Consider the following 12,136-nt stretch of genomic DNA (forward strand, 5'->3'; position numbering starts at 1 on the left):
TTTCTTCTCATCAAGATAAGCTGTAGAAGCATGTGCTGCGACTCCTTTTGTGCTCATGAGAGCGTGTAGTTATTTTGACTTATATGGGTGCTGCACAGCGCTGTGGAAAACATCCTCGCTTTAAGATAAGAAGAGCGATAGATCCTCCGTGTGTGTGTGTGTGTTTTGTTTTTTTATTGTTGATAGATCCTGTGTGGTTTGGGGTTGTTGATAGATCCCGTGTGGTTTTGGCTGGTGGAAGTCACAGTGGTTGCATCCACGCTATTTACCTCCAAGCTCAGGGCTCTTTGGCAAACATCCTCTCATCTCTCTGAGGAAACAGGAAGGAGTGAAAATTTGTGAAATCCACAACACCTCAGACTTCAGAGGGCGCCCAATGATTTAAAAAACAACAAATGTTTCTTTAAGTAAATCAAACAAATCCATGAGATCATGCGGTGCCAATGAGACAACGCTGTAGCTGCTGCAGAGGATACAGTACAGTAAATGCACCGGCTCAGGAAAAGTCATTATCTCATCCCACCGGGCTGTAGATCCAAGTTGTTTAGGAAGACCTCAGGAATGTTGCATTTAAACATCAATAACCTATTACCACATTGATTTAGACTTATCAAAGCTTTTCTAATCGCATCTAATGCTTCCAGTTTACAGCGAGATCCGGTAAGTCTTCAGGAGCGACTTCTGTAGTTCGCTTGTAATGTGTTTGCTTCAGCTTCCTGCAGCAAGTTTGTATCATTGGGTTTGCTTTGCATTGTAGCGTTTTTGGGGGAATCTATTCTCTACAGAGCTGAACCATGGAAATACTGGGAATACGGGAATCGTTAGAAGCACTATCAGTGACTGTTCCTCCGAGATTACTCCATAATTGTCTCATTTATTTACCGTAATCACACAAGGAATGAAAGTGTTCTTCGTGATTTACTTGACATTAATTAAAGATTAACTCCGTCGGCGTTAATCCGGCTCTTTCCAGTCGTGATGACTTCCAAGCGTTTCCTGACTTCCATGAAGAAGAAGAAGAAGAAGAAAGCCTCTGGCCTGACCGCCATCCCCGCCTGTCGTTCCGCCCCCATCCCCCTGCTTAATGAAACATGACCGAGGTGCATTATCGCTTTCATTGTATTACACACTTCATTCTGCCACACAGAAGTTAACCATCACACACACACACACACATGATCTGTGGAGGGGCTCGTGCAGCGTGACCCATCATGTGATTTGCATCTGTCTGGGCGTTTTGCCTCCTCGAGGCTCGCGTTGAGTAAACAAACACGCTGCCTGTGTACGGATTGGCATTTCCTTTACTCGTCCTGATACTGAAAACAAACACCACCTCCTCCCCCCAAAAAAAGGAGTCTAGCCATGTTGACAGCTGAGTATCTCCTGGATGGATTGTAGCCACCCACTGCACCTCTGATGTGTCTCTAAACCACGCTCAACCCCGTACTTTACCCCGCTCGTATCAGACGTTAAATAGCTGTTCTCAGAATCATGGCTAAGCTCAAACACGAAGCAAAGAAGGAGACAAAGTTTTTCCTCTCCTCCCCCCCTCTCTGTGATTAATGTCCAACCGGGAACGCACACACCTAGACGACGGAATCGACCTGTAATAAGCTGGAGTGAGTGACACATGCCGGCTTCCTCCGCTCGCTCATGTGTGACCTGGCTGCAGGGGATTAATGTCACAGAGGGAGAAGTGTGGCTGGAGGCTCCACTGACAGGATGTTTGTACATTTCATGGACATATAGATGTAAACTTGCTCTTTGCCCTGGTGTTTTCCATTCCTGTGCACCTATAGTATGAAGGAAAATGTTTAAAATCCATCCCACCGCGTTCATTTTACGGCTGGAGTTGAAGATTTTACATTCCAAACATATGATAAGCCCATAAAATATGATACATTGGAATACATTAAAACATCCAGCAGCTTCAAGTGGCTGAATTTAGCTCCATCTGGACAGGCTACAACATTAACATGCTGCCTACATGTTAATGCATTAATAATTTAACTGTGTGGAAGGAGCACTTCTTCACAATTATGAGTTCATCTTCAGACCGAAGACATGAAACAGGAACCACGAGCCGGACAGAGTTTAAGCAATTTATAAAGGTATGTAGGTTACACTTGAGCTGATAGTGATCGTCTTTGGCTTCGGTGCAGATGCTGAACATTATCTCAGTCTCACACACAGATATCACGCTCTCTCAGAAGGACTAATTCCAATTTTCTGATCTCGTGTTTTTAATGAAAATCAATAATAATGATTGGAAGCCGATCAATCAGGACACAAACTCTGTATTTCTGTATAAACTGAGTATTTTTACATTGTTGAACTGCTGCATAACCTCCTGTTGTCCACCTGGGTCAAGGAAGGAAGGCAGGAAGGACGAAGGGAAGGAAGGAAGGACAAAGGGAAAGATGGGAGGAAAGAAGGAAGGGAAAAAGGAAGGAAAGATAGATGGAGGGAGGGAACAGATTGGGTCAAAAAGGAAGGAAGAAAGAAGGTACTGTAGGAAGGGAGGGAAAAAGATTGTGGAAAGAAGGAAGGAAAAAGATTGTGGAAAGAAAGATGGAGGGAGGGAACAGATTCGTTCTAGGAAGGAAGAAGAAAGGAAGAGGGAGGAAAGAAAAATGCAGGGTCAATTGGATCAAAAGAGGAAGGAAGAAGTAATGACGATGGGAAGGAAGAAAGGAAGGGAAAAAGGATCGTGGAAAGAAGGAAGAGAGAAAGGAAGAAAGGAAAGAAGGAAGGATGGAGGAAGGGACCAGATTTGACCCAGAAGGACAACAGGAGGATCTTACTGTAACTCCATCCAGACTAACCAGTAGCCCAGTAGTACAGCAACTTAGATTACAGTTCAAAGGTGTTTACACTCACATGTTTCCTTTCTGTGTGCACAAACACACACTTCACATACACACACACACACACACACACACACACACACACACACACACTCACACACACAACCACAACCACGAGCATCCCTTGGCCCCAGACCACCCTGCACCCCATTACAAATCCATATCGACCCGCCGTCCCTCCAGCCACTGTCCCAGCACCATCCTGTCTCCTTCCCTTCACCCCCCCTCCTCTCTGTGGAATGCTAACCTAGCCTGTATGTGTGTGTGTGTGTGTGTGTGTGTGTGTGTGTGTGTGTGTGTGTGCGACAGTGGTGGAGCCAGGCTGGCTGTGTGGGCGGCCGAGTGTTTCCAAACAGTGGAATCTGTCATTGACACCCCTGGCAGAGCAATAAGCAGCGCCTTAATGAGCTCAGCAGATCACTCAGCGCAGAGTGGACACACACACTCACACTTACACACACACACACACACACACACACTCAAACGTGCATGAATATTACCAATACAGACACATCATCATATATACATTGTAATAAATACACAAATTATAGTGTAAAAGACGTATATGCAGATGTAACGTTCATTAGTTAAAATGGAAGGAAACTAACAACCAAACATGGCCTGTTTCCTCATAATGGGAAAGAGGGGGATTCTGGGAAATATGCATCCATCTATTTTGACCAAACCACTCCACTGCCGTCTGTTTACAGCGGTCACTCAGCCAATAGCTCAACGAACGTCCGCTCGCCGCCGTTGATGAAATTAAAACGCAGCGCTCCCTTCAATATTTCTTGATTACAGCACATATGTACGTGTTGGTGCTGACTCAGCCGTCCATTTGTCTCCTCCGAATGGGACAATGGTGTCTAATTGGTGACCACCTGCTCTTGGAATCGAATCATGCTCGCTATGTATTCAGATTTTTCCCCTTTGCGAGACAGCTGCACGTATGATAAACACAATTACCTCTCCGCATGACACTCCGGTCAAACACGCCATAATCAGGCATCATGAATCTCTCCCAGTTTTTTTTTTTACGATGACAAACGGCCACCGGCTTTACGAGGACCTCTGATAACGAGAACTTGACGGGATGTGTCAGGTTTTTTATAATGATCGCAGTTGGATGATGCCCCAAGTAATCTCTACAGTGTGTGTGTGAAGGAGGAAACTCATCCCTGTGTGTTTATGTTTCATCTCTAAGCCATCCAGCCCCCGCCCCTAAACTAATTTTCTCACATGGTTAGTGTCATTTAGGACATTAGTGACAGTGAATGTGGGGCGAAGTGGCGGCGGCGGCCCCGGCTCTAAGTCAGCGCCGTCCTTTTCTTCCCCCTCTTTAACTGAGCTCTCCTGTCACTGGGACCCTTTTAATTCCCCCTTTCACCCCTCTGGTGCCCGCCCCCTCTCGCACTGGTCCTATTGGGGAGCAGACAATAGAGAGTATCCCTCCTCCTCCTCCTCCTCCTCCTCCTCTGCCTCTTCATCCCCCTCCTCTCATCTCCCTCGGCCCTCGCAGACGTCCTGCCTGGTTGATGCTGTGGGCTCCAGGCTGCAGTTTGTCACAGCCATTCAGCTGAGACTGATTGTGATTGTGGCAGATGGGCTGGAGCCCGGTCCGTCACTCGGCCCAAGCACTTCTCTTCTCTCTTTTTCTTTCTCAGCCTTTTCTCTCTCTCTCTCTCTCTCTCTGGCTTTCACTTTCTGTCCTCTGCTCTCTTGATCTTCCTCTCCTCCTCGGTTGTCCCTATCTGCCTTTTGTCAGCGGCTTCTCTTTCTTTCTCCCGTGTCGTCGTTCCAAACGCTTTCCTCCCCCTTTGCACATTTAAACAGGCCGCCAAGTGTTTTCAGATGTAGAGAGGTTTTTTTTTGGGGTGTCAGAATGGGTGGCTCAGCGTGGATGAAGCGTTGTACCACAGAGACAAAGGTGCGTTCATAACATTTCACCGGTTTAGTGTTTGTGGGATTACTGAGCTCGCATCTGAAACCACTTTTTTCCCCCTCTCCTTCCCTCCAGCACTCAGATGCAAATGGGGAAGTTTGCATCTGACAGTTTTTTAGTAACTTTCCAAATCTGTCAGCGTGCCCACTGCACGCAACATTTGATTTTCTGATGGCTTCCTTCCCTTCATTTTCCACATAATGCCTTTCATCTATAGCCTTTACATGCAAGATAATGAACGCTTCCAAGGAGTGGCTGCACATAAGTCGCTCTCCATGTGTGTGACTCATCCTGTCTCTTTGAGCCACCTTAAAGTTTGGGACTTTAACTTTTTTTCCCTCTTTGTGTGTGTCTTTATTTGCTCTGGTCTTGTCTTCTTCACTCGTCCCTGTCTGTCTCTAAAAGAGTCCACTTAGTGGAACATCACACGCCGGCTGCTGCTTGCCTGTTCACGTCCCCTTGTTGTAGTTAAACCCCCCTCAACGCTGTTGTCACCCCCCAAAAAACTCCTCCTCCTCCTCCTCCTCCTCCATACAACCCCCCACCCTAACCTCGCTTCTCCTCCCCTGAGGAAAGAGCCTCCTTCAGAGAGGCAGGAGAGCAGCTCTCTCCCTCAACACATGTTAAACGTCCCGCAAGCCTGAAGGAGGAGGGACGCGCTCAGAGAGAGAGAAGCAGAGACAGACTGAGGAGAGGAATATACAGGGGGAAACATACAGCCAGGAGGCGTTGTGGGCGGCGGGGTGGGGGGAGAGGAGGAGAGGAGCCTCGGAGCGTGTGTGTGTGTGCGTTAGTGAGAGAAAGAAGCACAGCACAGAGGGAGAGCGTACGTAGCGCGGCGAAGGAAAGGAGAGGAGAGGAGCAGCATCGGGAGAGTCAACGCACGTTTGGCAGATCGAGAGAGACAGGGAGAGGGTTAGAGGACAGGAGAGGAGAGGAGAGGGAGGCGAGGGTTTGGAGTGCTTGAGGGAGAGAGAGAGAGAAAGAGAGGGAGAGGGAGGAGAGGCAGTTTGGTCCCAGTCAAGTAGAAGAGGCAGGCAGGGAGCAGCAGCAGCAGCGGAGCCGGCTAGTGCTGCATTGTGGATGTAAACTTTATCATCTGACGGGATCAGCGGGGGGAGCAGCTGCGGAGCGGGAGGGAAGCGTGCTGGTGGATTACCATGTGTGTCCTCTGAATTGCACCAGGATGCCGCATCTCCACCGGGGTAAGACAGCAACGCCAGAGAGACAGCACACACCACACCACCACACCACCAAACAGGCAAATCAACCCAACGTGCAAGTGCATGATTTCCACTGTGTGTGTTTTTTTTTTGACTGACTGCATACATGCACACTCAGCTTTTTTTTGCTCCTGTCTTAATGCAGGAAAGGCTTGATGGTTTTTAACCCTTCAGTCGTCCTCACATTGTTTCTGAGCTGCAGTTTTTCTTCATAATCTCCTGAGGTGGGAACATATTTCAAAGAGCATGCGTTGTACACATGTGCAGGGGATGATCTCCTGATTTGCACTGAGCCCGATTAGCCAGTTTCAGGTGGTGGGGGGGGTCGCGTGTCCTGTTGCTAGTGGCAACAGCATAGTGGCCTGCGTTAAAAACCACTCGGATTCTGATTGATAACAGAAGGAAACGGATACCCGTCGTTCAAGCAGCGGTAAAACAATCCAGCATTGCAGGGGATTTGTATGTGCAGGAATGCGTGGTGTGTTTCCCCCCCTCCCTCCCTCTCCACTCCTTTTTCTTTCCTCACACACTCTCTCTCTCTCAGGCAGATTAAGATTTTCTATCCCCGCTAATCCCACGCCGAGATGAATGGTGACTGAATTGAAGTGTGGATACAGCTAAGTGATGGGGAATATGGAATGGCCGGTGGATGCAGCAGCGGTCCCTCTTTTTTTTTTTTACGGCCATGCTCCGTTAATGTGGTGTCAAGTGCCGCGGCGCAGCGTCCATATGTCAAAGTTACAGCAGGGTCAGGGGGTCTTTCCTCCCAGTCAGCCGTATTTACTGTACACAGAGAGAGAAGGGGGGGGTTGGGGTTGCCATGTTTGCAGCTTACACACCCGGGATGCCAGTTAGTCGCAGGGTTCTGGCTTTGTATTTTTAGCCAGAAGTGGATTTGTTGCCTCTAAAAACAGCAATGCGAAGGGAAACATGAAAACGAGAGCATGGGAGAGTACGGACGGTATCATCACTCTCTTGCTGCTGTTGTCAACGTGCCAGAGAGAAATGCCATTCTCTGCCTTTTGAGTCTTTTTGCCCTGGGAACGGGTGCTTCCCAACATGAGAGCAGAAAATAGCCTGTGCCATGTAGTGGATACTTTATAACTGTGGATGCTGTGAAGTAGCAATTCACAGTATCACTCTTATTGCTTCATGAGGAGAGTTATTCACTGGGATGACCTTAAAGTTTTAAACTCTCTGTGTTAGTTTCGTAAGTGCCTCAAACCTTGAAGTCACTCAAAACATTTAACCCATATTCAAGACTGTGACCTCATAAACCAGTTTTCATCAACAGCAAACCATGTGACGTCTCGTCCTTCGAGAGCAGCTAATGTTTTGGTCAGGAAGATCTCTGACCTGAGGGAAATTCCTCCCTCTCCCAGGCCGCATGACATGCACCATTACACCATGCACTGGATGCACAATTTGCATGCATTTTAGGCTATGTTTACACGGAGACGATCCGAACAGAAAACGCAAAAGCGTTATTCCGCGTGTAGACGAGCGTTTTGGGGGGGAAATCGCAAAAGTTTGTGGAATCAGACATGTTTGTTGTTATTTTCCTGTACTGTGATGTAAACGCAGAACAGACTTTTGCGTTTTTACCCTTTAGGCGGGAGCAGGAGCGCCGTCTAAACGAAAGACACATTTGATACAATATTTTGTCGTTTTAATCTCCATCTGCAATCTCCTGCGTAGACTTCAGTCAGTGAACGCAGCCCAACCAGGACAGACATGTATCAAATATTTATACCAGTGTTTGGTGTTTTTTTGTTATTGGGCGCACAAGGGCAGTTCCCATTACTTATACCAAAGAGAGTTGAGCCATTTGGCCCAGTATGTGCACTGACAGTGTCAGTTTAAAGCCTTTATTTAGAGCAGAGCAGCAGCCGGTGATATCATCCCGCCACTGGGGCAGATGTGTTGCTGCACTGGGGCAGTTTGAGCCTGCTGCCCTCTGCCTCTGAAACCCACCTGGGGATTACTTGATAAGAGGATTGCCAAGTGGAGGGATTTGATTTTATAGAATTAAAACTGTAATTCTCTCCTCCCCGGCCACGCCGCATCACAGCCATTTCTCTACATTATTATGATTCTTTTTTTCTCTTTTTTTCCGCCTGCTGCCACGTTTTTGGTTTGACCAGCGCGTCCCATTACTGCATCATGTGTCCTACATTTAAAGCAGTTTTCATTTAAAAGTCACGCGACGGTCGGCCACATTTGCTCTGTGTCTGAGTGCAGTGGTGGAAATCTATCGTGGCCTAGATGCTGCGGAAAATTCCCTCTCTAAAGAGATGGATGTGAAAAGTTCAGCACTTAACAACACTCAAGTGTGGCCCGGGTCGCTCTGGCTCCCAGACGCCGTGCCACTCATCATTGTTAAAAACCTGGCCAATAATCCAGTTGATGAAAAAATGAAGAGCGCTCAGGCAGATCGTCCTGACGTGTGCTTTTGTGTTTCCTTCCACCCCTCCGAGTCGTGTCCGTCACTTCGCCCCTCACTCCTCTACATCCGATTTTCCCAACTTCTCCTCCTCCCCTTTCGTCCGCTCCCTGTATGTGGCGCTCTGTATTCAGTGACCCTCAGCTAGCGTATTGGGCTCAGGTCAAACTGAATTACTGAGGAATGTTCCTCCGTTCAATGGCCGACACAGTTGGGCCCTCAGCATGGGAGCACTTCCCCTTCATTGACAGCCAGGGGGACTTTCATTTTTTTTGAAGGAGGGAGGGGAGCTCCCTTCCAGACAAACTTTTTCCCATGTAATTCCCACCGTCTCTTGCAGCGCTCGTCGGCACCGCGGAGCCGCGAGCCAAAGCAGCCGCTTTAATGATGTGTACGTGTGAGGCACATCTCGGGATCTAGCCTGGTTGAGACGCTCTGCCTCTGTGACTGCAGGCCATCCAGCTCAATTAAGGGTGCTTTGAATGCATTCCTCCCCTCAGCCTGCTCTACATTTATCTTCTCCCACGAACAGCACGTGGGAACTCTAAAAACAGTCTGCAGAGCTCTCTTGGGCTGGGATGAACCTGCTATTGCATCTGAAAAAAAACAACAACATAAATAGCTCAATACAGGATTTTGACATTCATATTTTCAATGCAGAGAAGCAGAACTCTTTGTGTTTCACTGAATGTTAACAAGTTGAAAATGGGACTATCAGATGTCTCCTCTCTTGTGTCTGCTGTTGGCTTAACTTCGAGTAATGTCACTGAGGAAAAACATAAAGTTTAATGGACTGACACAATTTATAACCAATAAAAGGCTTTTATTTGCTAGCTATCAGTGGCTTATTGCTTGCACTGGCTGTTTTTTTTTTTGCCTGGAGACAAAGCTTTACCCAGACACCCTCGCTGACTGCTCAGTGATGTCATTAGTGCCGGAGCATTTTTGTGGTTTCTAAATGGATGAACTCGCTTCATATGAGTTCACCAAGGTGCGATGGCTGGTGGGTCGGTTTCTGCAGTCACCCCCGCTTCTAAACTGCCTCTTTCTCTTTGCACAAGAGCCAGATTTAGTGTCTTGGCTTCCAAAAGTAAACCTTTTGTTTTCCTCCGTTATAAAAGCTTTTGTTTATATCTCTCATATTCACGCCTTTAAAAAGAAAAAAAAAAAAGAAACGCCACAAATGTTTCAGTTCTCGCTGAAAAACATCTCCAAATTGGATTTGTTTTTTTAGGTCATCATCCTGCATGCCAGCAATTTACAAGATAATATGGTGTTGCCCTTGTTTACTACACACAGGCTGCTGGCTGACATACTTTCACAGGCACATGCATCTCAGAAGTTTGCAGATCAAAGCCTGTCTGTCTGTCTAAACCCTTTTTTTTTTTGCGAGCGTATCCCTCTTGTTTCATATTTCTGTCCTGGTCACGGCCGCGCTTTCAGCAGGCCCGAGCCGTTTACGAGGTTTCGAAAAAGGGGGTCAGCGTCGTTATTTGAGGTTGCGTGGGGCAGGGAATGTCAACAAACTGGAGGCTCCCCCACTTTCCTGGCTGTAAATCATCGGATAATAGCGGGAGAAACATGCAGGACCTCGTCCAGTGGCTGGAGGTGTTGGCGCAGCTGAAACCGAAATGGATAAAGGCTGCTGGAGAGGCTCACCTCCACGCAGTAAAAACTCTTTCCCCAAACACCTCTCTTGTTGTCTTTCAGCTCTTTAAGCCATTTGGTGACTGTCTTTACTTAGAGTGAATTACAATGAGTGCAGTAACTTTTAATTACTTGATTACCGGCATGCCAGAGCGCCGGAGCGAGGACGCCATGGAAATACGTCTGTGACAAGTGAATAGAAGAGAGAATAGATAGAACCAAACGCGATTTGGGTTTTATTGCCGTGTGTCTGCGACCGAGTCTCAGCGGCGAGGAGGATTTTCAGGTTTCAGGTTGAGGAGTTATGAGCTGGATCCAAACGTGATGCAACAAACCCAACATGTGACATCTGCAGAATAGACACGCTCATCACAAAAGGGGGCTAATGTAACAGCTGCCCGGCAACACACACACACACAGACACACACATGTCACACACACACAGATACAGACCCTTGGCTTGAGTGCGCTTGTTTACCGTACCTTTGTCTCTATTGTATGCGAAGCGGCCATTTGTCTGCCTCTGTAAAGGGCTCCCGTTTGCCCGCCTCTCTGAAAACGATGTGTTGACAGCCCACTGTAAAATAGCCTGTAGTCTCCATGAGTCAGCAGAAGCTTCTAGTGTTACAGTACAGTAGTAAATGTGAGTCCCCTGCTCCTCAATTACTTCAGCCCGGGCCAGGTGTGAGGCGCAGAACAATGCATCAAACATGTGACACACACATGGCATGTGGGAGTCTGCACTAGCGATCCACCGATATGGGTTTTTAGGGCCGATACCGAGACCAATTATTAGTAATCAAGGAAACTGAGAAACTATATTTAGAAATTCTGAATAACACACCTGGGATTAGACTGAATACAGTGAGTATACAGTTTGGTTTTTGTACATTAGAAAAATCTGTGATTGCAGTAAAAGACCTTCAATTTTTGTAGAATAACACAAACTCCAGCACAGATCTTGGTTAAGTAAGCAGGACATTGTTTCACAGCCAAGAGTGGTGAATTCAGGTTCTGATAGTGAAAAAAAAAGCAGAATATCGGCCGATATTAACGGCTACGTTAATCGATCCCTAGTCTGCACACCACTGTGCATGTTAAAGCTGCTGAATCAGCTTCTCAGATTCACAATAGGACATTTTTAGCACCTTGATTTTATTATGTGAAGTGTTTTTTTTTTCTTATTTCTTTGGATAGATCTCTCAGTTCAGCTCTGAGAAACGATGCAGGTTTTGTCCTTTGGAAGCCCTCAGCCATTTTTACAGGTTTGTCTACAGTTATAACTGTGCAGAAAACCACAAATGCTTTCGAGGAGAGCGTTTTTTATCCTCATTAAGATGATTAATCACCCCCCCCCCGCCTCTCTATGAGGGACGGCTTTTCTCGCTGCTTTCAAGCGCTTCCCTTCAGAGCAGGTATGAACACTTCTGCCCTCAGACAGGATCACACAACATGTCTTGTGAAATTAATGAACTTCAAACAAACCCTGGCCTGAACCCTCTCTGCAGAGATCTGACAAACAGACTTTGTTTCAGCGACAACAGGCTAGACAACCCAACTGGAAAAGCTTATGTACACACTCAGTTTTATCACTTGTTGTGTGAGTGTGTGGTTGTGATCGACTTTTATGATAAGCGTGATTTCAAAACATGCTGTGTCTGGCGCATTGTTTTGTGGGGATGCAAAAGCTGTTTTGCATTGCGTCAACATCTTTTTCTTCTTCTTGTTGGTGTCTGTGGTGGTTCAGGTCCAGCGACAGCGTGGAATCATCTCGCTTTTATGTTTTCAGACATGAAAGATTCAGAACTACACTGAGTGTGTGTGTGTGTGTGTGTGCATGTCTCCGCGTCTCTTCGCCAAGAGTGTTTGTACATGTGTGTTCATCCATGTGTTTACGGGTTGCCCCTTGTGTGTTCTCGTCTAGCTCCGTCCTCCTTCTGGTGAGTAAACCCTCCCGACAGACAGACAGACAGACAGACAGACAGACAGACAGACAAGACGGGTGCTGCAACCA

At 47.0% G+C, this 12,136-nt stretch overlaps 1 protein-coding gene across 5 annotated transcripts in view; it reads left to right on the top strand.

Annotated features, from left to right (window-relative positions):
* Window positions 1–12,136, top strand: part of LOC146990645 (nck-associated protein 5-like) — a 120,639-nt gene that overhangs the window by 42,815 nt on the left and 65,688 nt on the right. The window contains exon 1 of one of the 5 annotated variants that reach the window (XM_085796586.1): window positions 5,602–6,014. The exons of the other annotated variants lie outside the window; for them this stretch is intronic. The gene's annotated coding sequence lies outside the window, so the exon portion shown is untranslated. Of the gene's footprint in view, window positions 1–5,601; window positions 6,015–12,136 lie in introns of those variants that run through there. 5 annotated transcript variants of the gene reach the window in all.

This window comes from Trachurus japonicus, chromosome 2 (assembly GCF_045865225.1).
Source record: "Trachurus japonicus isolate A0001 chromosome 2, Traja_1.0".
NCBI lineage: Eukaryota > Metazoa > Chordata > Actinopteri > Carangiformes > Carangidae > Trachurus > Trachurus japonicus.